The sequence below is a fragment of the Nematolebias whitei genome, chromosome 5, assembly GCF_014905685.2.
Source record: "Nematolebias whitei isolate Nwh7 chromosome 5, NemWhi1, whole genome shotgun sequence".
In the NCBI taxonomy this organism is placed as follows: Eukaryota; Metazoa; Chordata; class Actinopteri; order Cyprinodontiformes; family Rivulidae; genus Nematolebias; species Nematolebias whitei.
Window position 1 is genome coordinate 30,545,741 of NC_056502.1, and position 15,543 is coordinate 30,561,283.

General features: G+C 40.6%; 1 protein-coding gene across 2 annotated transcripts in view; it reads left to right on the forward strand.

Annotated features, from left to right (window-relative positions):
- lratd2b (LRAT domain containing 2b) overlaps positions 1 to 2,796 on the forward strand; it is a 5,110-nt gene extending 2,314 nt beyond the window's left edge. For both annotated transcript variants that reach the window (XR_005186826.1, XM_037677098.1), the window contains exon 3: positions 2,576 to 2,796. The gene's annotated coding sequence lies outside the window, so the exon portion shown is untranslated. The remainder of the gene's footprint in view (positions 1 to 2,575) is intronic.
- The last annotated feature ends 12,747 nt before the right edge of the window (positions 2,797 to 15,543 follow it).

Below are 15,543 nucleotides of genomic sequence, written 5' to 3' on the forward strand. Positions count from 1 at the left end.
TATCCTATTGTTGCCAACCTGTACATGGAGGAGGTAGAAAAGAGAGCCTTGACGTCCTTTTCAGGGACACCACCAAGTCATTGGTTCAGGTATGTTGACGACACCTGGGTTAAAATTAAATCTCAGGAAGTCCAACATTTTACTGACCACATCAACTCTGTGGATAAATACATCAAGTTCACACGAGAAGATGTAAAAAATGGCAGGTTGGCTTTCTTGGACTGTGAGGTCTCAGTCTCTGATAGAGGACATTTGCAAACTGAGGTGTACCGCAAACCCACCCACACAGACCAGTATTTGCAGTTTGACTCCCATCACCCTTTGGAGCACAAGTTAGGAGTCATCAGGACTCTGTATCACAGAGCAGACAGCGTCCCCACTAACTCAGGAGCCAGGCAGAAGGAGAAATCCTACACAAGACAGGCTCTAGAGCAATGTGGATATCCTAACTGGGCCTTCCTGAAAGCAGAGAAGAAACCCAAACAGGACTCCAGTCAGCCATCAGGAGAAAAGGAGGAACCCAGACCCAGACCAGTGGTCATTCCGTATGTTGAGGGAGTATCAGAGAAACTGAGACGTTTATTTTCTAAACATAACGTCCCAGTGGCTTTTAAACCCCAAAATACATTACGGCAAAGACTGGTTCATCCCAAAGATCCAGTCCCCCGGCACAAACAGAGTAATGCTGTGTATGCTGTTCAGTGTCAGGAGGGCTGTGATCAGTCTTACATCGGGGAAACTAAACAGCCACTGGCCAAAAGAATGGCCCAGCACAGAAGATCAACATCATCAGGCCAGGATTCTGCGGTCTACACTCATCTCCAGGCCAGCGGTCACTCTTTCAGGGATGAAGATGTTCACATCCTGGACAGAGAGGAACGATGGTTTGAGAGAGGAGTAAAGGAGGCCATCTTTGTGAAAAGAAATCGTCCATCATTAAACAGGGGTGGAGGCCTCCGGGTTCAACTGTCCCCCTCTTACAATGCTGTGATTGCTAGTATCACTCAGCCCTCTGTGAACAGTAAACAGCCATCAGTGTGCTAATGATCCATTGTTAGGCTGATGGTCCTTCTTGAGCATGTGAGCAGCTGGTTTTGGTTGTCAGCAGCAAAACTGGTTGATCCACTCTGAGAAGGTGCTATTTAAGAGACTGAGCTGAATACAGCACCTCAGACTGAGGAAGTCTCTTGGATGAGAGACGAAACATTTCTACATTTTTTTGTTGATTTGCTTTGTTTTGTTTTTTTTGAATGTCCAGAGGACAAGATTCAACTTTTTTAGATTTAGTCTGCGTACTTTACTGAACAGATACAAAACGCGGGTCTGCGCTCAACGTCAACACTTTAGTCTGCGTACTTTACTGAACAGATACAAAACGCGGGTCTGCGCTCAACGCCAACACTTTAGTCTGCGTACTTTACTGAACAGATACAAAACGTGGGTCTGCGCTCAACGTCAACACTTTAGTCTGCGTACTTTACTGAACAGATATAAAATGTGGGTCTGCACTCAATGTCAACACTTTAGTGTGCGTACTTTACTGAACAGATTTAAAAAAACAAAAACGCACCAACAAGACTCCGTTCCAAACTGTTCCTGCATGTTGACCCTTTTTCAGTCCAACAGCTGTTTCTATAAACAAACAACATGGCCGCTGTTCACAACCATTCAGTGACACCTCCAGACATTTATTAATGTGGGGATCTGCTGAAAATCCTTGGGGTGGGGTTGTCCCCTGTTAAACTCAGGTGTTGGAGACGTCTTTGAGGTGAAAAATTCAAGGCCAGAACAGAAATTCTGAAATGTAATAATTCTCTTGTAAAATGGCGATTTGAAGCCTTTGGCAACACAAGAGTTAATGAGCAACTGGTGCAGCTCCTCTTCTTTTCAGGTGATTTGGCTGATTCAGTGGTGAGAACATCTGGATTTCCACCACAGTCCAGTTCTAACGGGTTCTGTATTTTTACTGACGCAGCATGACGAACTGCTCCACATTAGGCTTTTTGTCCCTGAATATAGTCAATGTACATCTTTAATTTGAAGGGGAACATTTAACATTTATAACAAACAAGATTTTTTGAGTTTAAAACCACTTCTAATTCTTTTAAAAGCCTTATTTGTTTGTTGCTGCATTTTTTTTTATTTTATTTAGTTGTTTTTAACAAACAAAACAAACTAAATATAAATGTCTAAAACTGGAAATAAACAAAAAGCTATTAGAAGTTTTAATTTAAAGATATAAATTTATATTTTTTAATCTAATTGCTCAAAAAAAATGCTTGTTTTATGTTTATTATCCTGTCAGTGGGGGGTGGGGGGGTGGGGGGGACCAATGATTTAGGGGTGGCCAGTGCCCCAACAATTACTTATTGTTTAATTCATTAATTATCTTGATTTTTAAGTGAGTGGATACAACATCCTGCTTTTACATCCCTCAACCCAAACATAAGAGTTTGCTTCGCAGCTGCGCTCATTAAAGAAGAAAAAGTTAGAAATAAATAAATGAATGAAAACTGTTTTTAATTCCAGGGACTCTTTGTTAAATTAAAACCCTTCCTTGTGTTTTTACCTGCAGGTCTGAAAGTGTTTGTCCCCGTTAAACTCAGGTGTTGGAGACGTCTTCAAGGTGAAAAAGAGACAACTTGTTGCTCTTGTTGAGTTCCTTTCTGTTTTTAATCCACTCTTCTCCCGGATTAATCTGTGGATTTTAGTCCAAGCCATGACTCTTCCCCTTTAATGATTCACTACTTTCAACAGTTTATTTTTTGGATGATAAAGATGTTTGTATGAAGGCTAATGGAATAAATTTATATATTTGAAGAGTAAAGCCTTATTTTTCTTATTGACGTGGTTTACTTCTGTTAATTAATTATTTTAAGCTGCAAGCCAAAGAAAAATATTCAAAGCATGTTGTAGAATCTCCTAACTAGTTGAAACAATAGACCTTATTTGATAAATAATTGGCATTTTTTACACTGCAATGCATTCTGGGTAAATGTCAGACGGGTTGCTTTGATGCGAGCTCCGTTCAGCTTGAATGTTAATTTTAAACATTATCTGACATTCAGTCATTTAGCGCATTGACAGAGGAGAAATATATCTATCTATCTATCTATATATATATATATATATATATATATATATATATATATATATATATTATTACATAAGTAATTAGGGGTTTTCATATATTACAAGCAACGTTTAGTAGAAAAAAATATATATATGTTAAGGTAAATTTGTGCAAGTAATCAAGAGATGATTTTAAAATTAAAGTCTGTGTCACACCAGCAGTAATCTAAAACAGTAGTCGTCTTTTTAGAGGTAGACTTCTGTGGAAACAGTCTGAACAAACGATACTTTACCTGTTTTAGATATCTGTTTAAATGTCCACAGTTTGGGGAAATGTAATTTTATTCTGCCTAGAATAACGAACTAATGACGGGGCCAAGATGTGAAGTTCAACCAACTCATACTGACTGGATTCATAGAGCAGCCAATTAATACAGCTTTGGTTTTAAGTCTGTACGTATTGGTTTAATAAAATTTGCACCGATACAATTTGATTACGGTAATTTAGCGTTAGACAAAATGTCTGCAAGCACGTTCTTCAGGCATTCCACTGTAATAAAACAAAGCTGAAAAAAAAAGTTTGTCTAAAACTTCTTGTAGACCTTTGGACAGTGCTTCTTCTAGTATAATTACTGTTTGGCAGAACTGATTTCTCATTAAAAAAACATCTACTGGCAGGAGGACTACTGCAGCGCCAGCATAAACAGCAACAAACACTGAAAATGTGCTTCATCCTGATCCAGATCAACTAATATTTCCGAAAGAGAAAGTTAACTTGTGTCTTAACTGTGGATCAGGTTCTTTGGATTTTTTTTGTAATTTTATAGCAACTCTGTTTGTAAGAGGTACTTTTTTTTTTAAAGGTACCAGATAAGTCTCAACAACTGGAGTGGAATCATACAGTGTTTCATTGATTTCAATGTGTGGAATCAAAAGTCATTTTACATGGAATTGCGTCATGATTAAAAGCTGAATCGGATCTGGGTTTTGCTCATGCTCAAAACCAGTGGGGCCCAAAGTAGCTCGCTGCATTCTTAAACACACTCAAATCTAAAACCTCATGGGGGCTCGTGTAAAAGCCACATTTCATAAACACTTCCACCATTAAGTTTGTGTCACTGTGTTATCTACTTCGAACTAGCAGTGGGTTTGCAAACACAACAGTATCAGCTAGCTGTAGCACTTCCGCTGCTGTTGGGACACATGGCCAGCATTCCTTAACATTTCTGCTGGAACGATGATGTAATGCTTAACTGACCGTTTGTTAAACAGCGTTTGGTTGAACTGCTGCGAAACGTTTGAGATGGGAGCTGTTTCAGCGATCCACTTTGGTTTAGACTTCACTCAGACTAGCCATTAGCTCATCGATCTTGTCAGAAATAATAGATATTTCTCCAAACTGGGGTTGTTTATACAGCTACTTGCTCTATTCGCTGTTCATAACTTTTTCACAGAAACAGCATCGTTCCCGTTTATGTCCACAGAAATGTTGGGCATTTGTTTTGTTTACACGTCTGCTCACTAAAAACGAGTCCGTTTTTAAAGTTTGTCTGCGGCTGGAAAACATTTTCCACCCATTTGTTGGTTTAATTTTTCTCCGCGGGTTTGTTGCATTTGTTCGACTGAAGGCAGAGGTGAAGTTTGTGTTTGATGCTTTTTAAATTGTCAACATGCAACCTGACGTCAGCGCCAAACAATAAAGTAGCCATAAAACACTCAGGCAGGATGTTCACATCCTCTCACTGCATAGATCACATCTGGCTCTGAGGTTGTTTTGAACAGCTACACGACCCACCCCCACACACACACGTGTTCTTCAGAGGAAGATGATGATCTCGGCTCCTCCTGCCTGTGTTTGTGTCCTCAGGTAATATATGCAGATAATTCTGTAGTCATTTTTGTGGCAGGTGGGGTCCCTCCGGACCCGGAGATGGATTATTATCAGCAGCGGCACCAAACAGGAATGCTGCTGGACACATTAGCATTTCCTCAAGTCTCTGTGGTCTGCCATGGTGAGGAAACATGATTTCTATTTAATGCATATTTATGATAATCAGTCTTCTCGTAACAGAGACGAGCGCGGAATGAGCGGAGTTGTGAAACTGAATATTCAGTGACATTTTTCATCTTGTAAAGCAGAAGTTGGATTACACGGCCTGCATTACATTCATTTAAGTAAGACGTCTGCGGAAATGCACAGACGGGTGATGAAAAATTATTTAATCTATAAAAACTAATTAAGCATTTAGAGGATGAAATCATCAAGTTGGGGCATTGTTGGTGCTTGGTGTGTTAGGGGTGAGTCTCAGCTACTACCACGTTAAACTTCAGCTTAGTGACCAAACTGTAGCCACTTTTAGGTTGGATATGGCTGAGTAGCTGATGACGAACGTTGTTTTTTCCATACTGTACATGAATGCAACATTTTCATCAACAGTCTGACATGCTCAGTGTTTTTGAAGTGGTATTCTGTGGAAAGTTTATGAACAGTTAGTATCTCACTTGTTGTAGATAGTTTCTGTAATAAAAGTTTGCATGAATAAAATGTACGGTAATTCTGATCGATGGGCTAACGGCTAATTAGCTAGCAAGGGCATCGCTGCCGTCGCAAAAATCCTAATAGCATTTCGCACAAACTTTAAAAAATAAAAAATGAAAAAAACTACATGGGAAGGCTTGTTGCTTTGCTGCTTTTTGCACGTGCTGTAATGCAAGACTAACAATATAAATGTTTAGAAAATAGCATTTGCATGAAATGGTGTAAACATTTTTAAATAGATGTGTTTACATTGGCAGCATTATACTTTGATCTTGGCCTCGCTCAAACTAACTTATTAGTCTGATGAAAAATAAACTTTATTCCTCATAACAGAAGTTGTTTTTAAAATGATCTATGACAGGTAAGATATTAACTGTCATCTTGTTTATAACGCAGCTTTAAACGAGCTGAACTACTTCTTTAGAGGCCTTGTGAAAGTCTTTTTTTTAAAGCAGTTTGGGATCAGTGTTTTCTATGTGAAAGAAATATTTATTTTATGTATTTGTAATGTTGCAGAACTGTATATGCAGCGCTCTTTGAGGGTCTGTCACACCACAACGTTTTAGACAACTGATGCTGACGTATGAAAGTTTTGTCCAACGTGATGATATACGCTGAAGATGGAATAAAAACAATCAACTGGAAACCTTTTTTGGACGTATTCACAATGTGATGCCAAGATGAACGAATAAATAAGCTACGCTTAACCTACGAGTACATTTTCCATAACTTGTCTCTAGTTTGTACATAACCTACACAAGCATATGAGAGTGTTTTTGATTTATGCAGAGATTATGATGAACATTATTGTAACTTTAGCTTATGCAGAGCATGTTGGAGCGGACGGACGAGACATCAGCTACAAGAAGAGATACACCGATGTCCCCCGTCGCTGAGGGACTTGAATAGTGAATGTTTGTAGTTTTAGAGATGAGTGTTTGTCTAGACTGGAATTGAACAGGGAATGCAAGTAAACCTTAATGTTTTTGGTGCAAGATATTCAAGTGAGGAGGCGGAGTTACACTGTGAATAAAAAGAAAGGCATTTTTTTAGCTTTATTAACTAATTAGCTTTATTTAGTTATTTAAATTTTTGTTTGTTTGTCCGAGACAGTGCCGAGTGACTGTACTTGGCGAGTGAAGGGCGACGTTTTATCCACCACCAATGTTGGAGCCAGGGGGTGGCCAGTGGTGGCCTCGACTCCCATAGAATTGGCCACCCCATTCATTTGAGGAAAGTATACTATTAAGCAAAATAAGAACTAGAAAACATAGTTTCCTCCAATAATAGTAGTTGTCGATTTGCATATATATATAGTCGTGACCATCTTGGATTTTGACTTGGCAATCAAATTTTTTTTACAGTGCCTTTTTTCACACCTAGATGCAGCCACACACCAAAATGGAAGCACCTTTCTTATTTTTGGAGTTGTCACACAACATGGACAGACAGATGGACAGACAGTATTTCCAATTGCCACTTTTCATTCTGCCACGGGGGACAAAAAGCACACCTCTCTTTGTCCTCAATCAGTAATTTAGCATTGATTAACATGCCTCAGAAGAAATCAAACAAATCTGTGATGAAGGAAGCTGCAGCAAGAGGCCAAGGTTGACCCAATCAGACCTTCTCATCATCTTCACACCCACACTCACCCTCCTCTGCGTCTGTCAGTATACGCCATGAAAACCGATACAAGTTACAGATACGTTAGAAATAAGTTACTCATACTACTCAACGGACAATGATGTATGTCATCTTATGAGAAATGTGTGTTGTGTGTGAACTTGTGCACAACTTGCTCATTGCATATCTGTACTTTATGCCTAACTCAGCAGCAGGTTGACATGCACTGAACATTTTGTGCATGTGCAAAATTACTGGCTTGCATCTGCATACAACAACTTCAGCCATCGGATATCAGCGTGCTGGTAACTTATTCAAACTTGTGCCTGTTTGCCATTTTTTCCCACACTGATGCTGTATGTCGCTATGTGACAGCCTCTCTGCACAATGAGTGTGCAGGAAGAAAAACAAACCAAACCAAGACCCAAACCAGAAACTGCTGCAGGAAACAACTACAAAGGCTTCTTGTCCTGCAATCCAGACGGTGTGAAGTCTGAGAAGACGTTCTGTTTGACCCGTTGGCTCGGTGAGTCTGTCACGTTTCCTCTGAGGGTTGGAGAGAAGCCCACACATTTCAAGCAGAAAAGTGGCAGAAGTTGGGGATGAGCCAGAGCTCGAATCAAGTGCACCCAATGTTTACAAAATGCTCTTATCTCCAAAACACTTCTGGCACACAAACCTGGAAAAGTCTGAACTTTATGAAAAGATTGTATCTGTCAGGCCAACAGAACGAGGCAGAGGAAAGAGTTTTCCTTGTGGGATGACGACACAACTGTGTATAAAAGCTGGTTTATGAAGAAGCTTAATGTTTTTAAATTATGTGTTTAGTTGTTTCTCACCACAGGGGTTTACTTTAATTAAAAGTGTTTTTTCATCCTGTTTCTGTTGCTGAAAATGTTCTGAACCGTAGTTTGTTTGTTTTCGAGACCATCTGAGGAGAAGGCTGTTCCTGTGAGAGAAGGACCAAAACAACCGATTATTACGATGGTGCTCGTTTAGCACGTAAATACAAACAATATATGGGAGCTGGGCTACTTTCTTGTCATTTTAACACTCAACAAAAACAACACAAATGCGTTTAAGAGCTCCTCTGTCTCAGACGAGCGTTTCGCTGCCCACTCACCTGAATCATGTTTATGGAGACATTTCCATTTCCTGCGAGCCGAGAGGAGAGTGAAACTCCAAAAGCTCGTGCATATCTTAGATTAACTACGCAGCAGTCATTGGTAATCACCAACCCTTCAGGTTTTCATCACCTGCTACCAAGAGGCAAAGGTAGACAATAACACATGTCTGTTAGCAAAATATCTCATGAACCACTGACCAAATTATAATGAAGCACAGCGAGTATTCATTAGATATATAGTGTACCTCTTCAGTGTTTGGAGACAACCTAATGCAAATTTGTTGTTACAGCTAGCTGATCTTAAAAACACAAAGATGGACAATTCAGTCAGTTTTACTGATCCTGAGCTGAAATTTGGCGTGACAGTACCTAAGAAGAAGAAGAAAGAAGAACGTGCTGTGTGTTGTCATCATCGTATGTTTCTATACAATGATGACATTAGCTCTCTGCATTTAACCCATCACACCTGAGATACACCCAGGTGGAGCAGTGGGCAGCACCCAGGGAGCAGTTAGGGATTAGGTGTCTTGCTCAAGGATACCACGACATGTGGACATGGCAGGGAGTTGAACCTGTGACTTTCTGTGGGTTCCCTACCTCTACACCACAGCTGCCCCAAAGAGTGATCCTTTTTCCATATTCTGAGGAAAAACATGCAGGTTTACTTGCACTCCCTGTTCAACTCCAGTCCAGAAAACACCCATCTCAAAAACTACCAACATTTACTCTTCAAATCCCTCAGAGACGAGGACATTGGCGTACTGTTTGTTAATCTCTCAGCTGTAATGTTAATGATCGATCCTGGGCTCCCATCCATTGGACCGAGCCGTGTTTACTGTTCAGGCCTGGGTTCTGTCTCGTCCAGATGTTGGACCATCATTTGTTTGCTTTGGCCTCCCGGCTCCACGGCGTCTCCGTTTATCAAAGCAACATTCACACAGTCCACTTTTATCCGTGTTTTTCTGCGCTCGCCTCTTTTCAGCTCAACACAACAATCGAATTTACTGTGAAGCCCGAACACGCACAGGCACATCCTTCCTGTGTGGCCTCTTTCTCCTTCCCTGACAAATGTGGTTTCTTAGAGCCGAGCAACAGACCTTGAAGGTAAAGCTGTTGTTGGGAGCTACTGAGCTAGAAAACACCTAATCAGGTCCAAGAAATCATGGCGCTTTAAAGGAAACAAGAAGGAAAAATACGAGGTAAACAAAGCGTCTAGACTGGACTATTGTAATGGGTTATTATCTGGGTGTCCAAATACTTACTTAAAAAGTCTTCAGTTGATCCAAAATGCTGCTGCCAGAGTCTTAACTGGAGTTAATGGGAGCGATCATCTCTCTCCAGTTTTAGTTTCTTTCCTACAAAGTCCTCAACAACCTAGCTCCATCTTATATTGCAGATCTTATCATTCCATATTTTCCCAACAGAGCACTTCACTCTCAAACTGATGGCTTACTTGCGGTTCCCAGAGTTTCCAAAAGCAGAATGGGAGGCAGATCTTTCAGTTATCAGGCTCCTCTCTTGTGAAACCAACTTCCAGTTTCTGTCTGTGAGGCTGACACATTGTCCAGTTTTAAGACTTTCTTTTCGATAAACCCTATAGTTAGGGTTGGCTTGTTATGCTGCTGTAGGCTTAGACTACTAGAGGACAAATTGACCTAATTTCTTCAAATGAATTGTTAAAATTGAATAGTTTTCATTTGAATTTATTTCTATCTTAACATGTGATTCTTGACCTGCCATTGTGTATCTGTTCCTCTCAAACCCTGCCGGTCGAAGCAGATGGCCACTTGTCCTGAGTCTGGTTCTGCTAAAGGTTTCTTCCTCATGAGGGAGTTTTTCCTTCCCACTGTCGCCTTCATGCTTGCTCAAGATGAGAGTTCTGTGATGGAGTTAAACTCAAAGCTGCTCCTCAGATAAATAATGTTATTAACTTACTTTTTATATATATGAATGTTTCTGTAAAGTGCCCTGAGACAACTTCTGTTGTGACTTGGCGCATATAAATAAACTGAATTGAATTGAATAGATATTTATGGATAAAGACTCAAAAATATCTCTGATACAGTTTGACTGTAAATCATTGAATGTTTAGCACTTTCCTTCTTACTTCTGCTGCTTTTTTGAGTTGATTTATTAGAATATTGAGCAGGATTCAAGTATTTCTGCTTTCACTCATCAAGCTCAAACTGATCAAACTTTTCAAACTGATCAACTGCAGATTGTGGAGATTTAGGCCCAGTTTACACAAAAACGACCTCTGGAAATATTTGTGTTTTTTTTCATTGGAACAAGCACACCAAGATTACATGGAAACATTGTAGTTTCCATGCCAGGCAGGGTTGCCAGATAAGAAAAGATGAACTATTGTACTTTTGATGATTGTATTCTGACCCAAACTGTCATACGTGCTGAGTGAGTGTATTGTAAAAGGAGGTGTGTTGTGATTGGTGAAAATGTGAACAGAAAGGGAGGCAGTATAAAAACATTTTTTTAAATTTATCTGGCAACCCTGATGCCAGCTCAGCTACATGCATCAAGCATGCAGTGTCTGCATGATCATAGTTACATTCAAACTGGTGAGTATTCTTATGTTCCTTTGGACCCAGGATGTTGTTGGTTTGTTCCTAAATTCTGAAAAAGGGTGAGTAGTCTGCGGAGTGTGTCACACCTCTTCAGGGGGGTTCCCCTAAAACACCCTCTGAAACCTGGATTCAGAGACAATGAGGGCTGCCATCATGTACACAAACAGGCAAACCACAGCAGAAAAGTGTTGGTTTCACTCAAAAATGCATCGTGTAAATGGGCTTTAGAGAAAAAAGCTGTTACTCCTGCGAGCCGCAAAGAAACTGTGAATGACGTTAGTATAAAAAATTATGAAAGAATTAGGTTATTGTCACAAAACCAGGTTCAATGTGTAAATAACGGTTTTCACTTTCTTCGAAAATGTTACAAAAACTGGTGACATTTGCTGAGTGTTCATGTGAACAAATGTTCTGTGCACATTTACACACACCGTGCACGTACAAGTTTTTAATAAACACAGATGTTTCACTACCGTACATGTTACAGGTATTTATACTATATCAAATAAATCTCTTCTGTTTACTGAACATAGAAGAGTCACTCAGTCCAACTTCACCATACTTGGAATGCAAGCTGAACTCTACATTGATTTCTTATTCCCTGCCCCTCCCCCCTCCAGCTGATAAACATCCCATCATCCTCTGTGGGCCCTGCCATGAAAGCAGATGTTCACAGAAACAACCTGCTACTTTCATCACAGATATGAAGATGGATCCAGTGGTGTCAGAGAAGCTGAGACTGTGTGATCAAGCATTTCCTGGGAGGCTGGTGCACGTGTGTGTGCATGACAAGATTTGCAGAAGTCTGATCTAGATAGATTCCTCTATATAAAGAGGAACGAACCAGTTTGGACCGACTCAGCAGCTGTGATGTCACCACGTCCACCTGATGGAAAGGAGGCGTCACTGTTTGAAGACGTGGGGGTTTCACCACTAGACTGGCTGTGGAGGGGAAACAACTCCATAACAGGACCATACTGGTAATTTCAATCAGATTAATCCTAACCACATGCCCGCTCCAGATAAAATGTGGAAACATCTTTTCTGGACATATTCATGCATTTGTGGGCTGCATAGTGCGGCTGTGGCTGAGTGGTTAGAGCAGTCATCTTCCATTGCAAAAGTTGGGGGTTTGATTCCACCAGCAGTCACATGCTGAAGTGTCCCTGCACAAGACAACGAACCCCTCATTGCCTCTGATGTGTGTCCCATTGGTGTATGAATGTGATAAAGCTCTGATTATTCTTTGTATAGATCTTCTGTATGAATGGGTAAATGAGGGCACAGATTGCAGTGTAAAGAGCTTTGAGTATCTTGATGAGATAGAAAGGTGCTGTATAAGTGCAGTCCATTTACTATTTGTCGGCACAAAATGAGACAAAGACGGAGCTCAGCGTGCTGATTCCAGGCAGCAGAGTTGCTTCCTGGAAACGTGTCACAGTAACATATTTTAGCTGATTATTTGCAGTATCTCAGAGATGCATCAGTCTCCCAGGCGTACGGCAGTTTATTTACTTATAATTATGAGACTAATTACAAAGACGTATTACAACTCCTCACACACGCACAAATATTTGTGAGTACCGTACACACAATCCCCTCGCACACTTCAATCAGATCAACTGCAGCTAATGATGGAAATGGCAACATGAACATGGGAGGCGGTAATGACTACCTCGCCTCCTTAGTGAGCGCGAGCGTTGGCTCTGCAGCTGCCTGATGCGTCCACTTTAAGGTCAAGCTTTCAGATTTGTTGTCACGAACTCCTGATTCCATTTTTAACTCCACGTGTTGACACAAGAGAAGCAATTCTTAAATGTCTGCAGATTGATTTTTACAACACCCCCATCAAAACTTTGTCTAAAAGAAGCCAGCTCAATCAACGCCGCAATTACAGGGTAATATTTCATTGGTATTGCAATGTTTCATAGGGTTTCTTCTTGAAAATTAAATTCTGCTACGGCCCTGTCACCACAAGCGTCTGAACTTGTGCTGCAGCTTCGATAAAAGCGCAGGGGCACAGTAATATTAACAAGGCTAAATCTTTGTAACATCAATCAAAATACGAGAGGCAAAGTGAAGAATCCCGACTCCACACATCGAGGTTTCGCTTCTTTGTCCACTCGTGCATATTGAGCAGATCGCTGTTCTTTCAGAAAGGGGAGTGTCGCAAAACCAAAGTGTGGCGATTGTCGGACAAAACCCGTCTGAGGCAGGAGTTCCTGAGCACCAAGTGATTCATTTTCCAAACTGAGTTGAATGGGAGCTGTGTAGAGAACCACTGAGGGTGGTCCAGACTGAGAGGAAGAACACAAACCATTGAAATCTGTGTTTTCTATTCTCTGATGTCACAAAACCAACCACTCCGCACAGTTTTCCTGCTCTAAGTTCACACAAACATCATTGCTGTTCCCCGTCGTGCAGCGGAGGGACAAACTGGAAGTACCCTCTGTCCATCCATGAGTGAACATGATAACTTGAAAAACAAGTGAGGAACCAACTTCTATTTTAATGTGTGGCTGCAGCCAGATGTTAGAAATGTTCCTTTTGAAGTGGGTTGCCACGTCAAAATTCAAGATGGTCGCAGTCGTTTATAAATGTAAACCGACTGCTCCAATCGTTTGAGTGTGTCTGTGCTTTATAGTTTTTATAATGCTTAAAAGTATAGTTTCCTTAAATGAAGGTTTGTGTGGCTGGAGACTAATCTATGGTGGTCAAGGCCACCATTGCCTCTGCAGCTCCTCCATCGCACCTGGTAGTGGATAAAACAGTTACCTATAAAAAAGGTTTACTTGCATTCTCTGTTCAATTCCAGTCCAGAAAAACACTCATCTCAAAAACTACAAACATTCACTGTTCAAATCCACTCAGGGACGGGGGACATTGGCGTACCGCTTGCTTTATACTTACGTATTTTCTTCTTTAAATGTGTTACTTTGACTCACACTCACTTCTCTTTAATGTATTTACTCCTCTGTTTGTTAGATCATCTTCAGGCTTTCAGATTTTTTTTATTCTACTTTAAATAAAGTCTTACCTGCTGTGGAAATAAAGTTAAATTCTGTTGAGCTAATGGTTAGTCCGTCTTAGAAACCTCCAGCCTGAAACAATTCACAGTGTTTCATGTGAACATTTATAAACTTCTACATCAGTTCCAGTTTCACAGTGCATGCTGGCTTCAGAAGTTTCGGTGCGTGTCTCCAAATAGCGTCAGCAGCAGCTAGCTGTAGCACTTCCAGTGCGTTTTGGTAAGCTTCCAGCAGGAATATCTAACTGAATTGTGAATCTGACTACGGCGTTGAAGGTTTTAAAACAAAGTTTGCATGAAGTGCTATGAACTCTTTGTTTTAGAGCCACATCAACCTCTCTGGTCTTGACCCTGATCAGACTAGCTGTGAAAGTCGTGTTTAGTGTGTTGTACAGACTCAGTGGCAACATCCAGACACCAAACTGAACCCAACCCCCCCCCCCCCCCCCCCCCCGTACAGAACAGGAGCGTCAACAAGAGAGAAGCAAAAACAATACACGTATAGAACAGCAGCAAAGAGTTACAGTAAAACCTGTTGAAGAACTTTTGTACTTCACAATGCTCACAACAGACTCATGTTCAGGCTGCTGTTTAAGACACAGTATTATATTACATTATTATTGTTTAGCATATAACTTTGAGCCTTGTTTACTTGTATACTGAGATTCCAACAGCTGCCTATGGAACAGATCTGATTGGCAGGCCGTAGACTGAGGAAGTCCTCTGGATGGGGGATGAAACGTTTCGCACTTAAAGAAACTGGTCCAGATGACACAATTTAACCTTTTTTGTTGCTCCTTGTTTACCGTTTCTTGTTTTATACTTTATATTTTTGCTATTTTTGGCTGTAACTGGGACCTAATTTTTTTCCACCTCATGTACCACATGCATGTGCTTGTCTTCACAGTGGAAAAATACTCTGCTCAGAGTGTTTAGAAATAATGATGAATCGTGCATCTCCTGTTTTATCTGACTAGAACAAATACATCTCATGACTGATATCTTGTCTAACTTCTCCATGTTTAATCTAAATAGAACAGGAAACAACAGGCCAGTTATCAAAGAGCACAATTCCTTTCTGACCCATTTTCCTTGTCTTTTGTCATCAAATGAACGAGAGCTTTAAAACTGGATTGAACTTTTTGTCATGCACATTTCCTCTGCAGGCTGTGTGAAGCATCCTGTGTGACGTTTGTGCCTGTTTATTACAAGAAACAAATTCAAAGACCATTTTAGAAGACGTCTTTTCTTTCACCTGTTTCTGTGTTGAGACAATTTAAAGCAGGAAAATTCACAAGAGAGGGAGCAAAAAGTTCAATCTGAAACGTGAGCCAGTGTTGAGTCGTTCACGAACTTTTGAGTGAATCAACTGAACTGAATCACTGTATTAATTGATTCGTTCCTTTCTCAGTTCAGTTGAGCTCAGAGTGAGTGTGTCCGTCTGTGACTCACTTGTGACGTGAATCTGAACGACACAGTGGTGTACGCCGTGTGGGTGGGGAGGGACTGCTGTTGACACCTGAGCGCTCAGGACTTGTGATCCGTTCACTGCAAATAAACTACATGTATC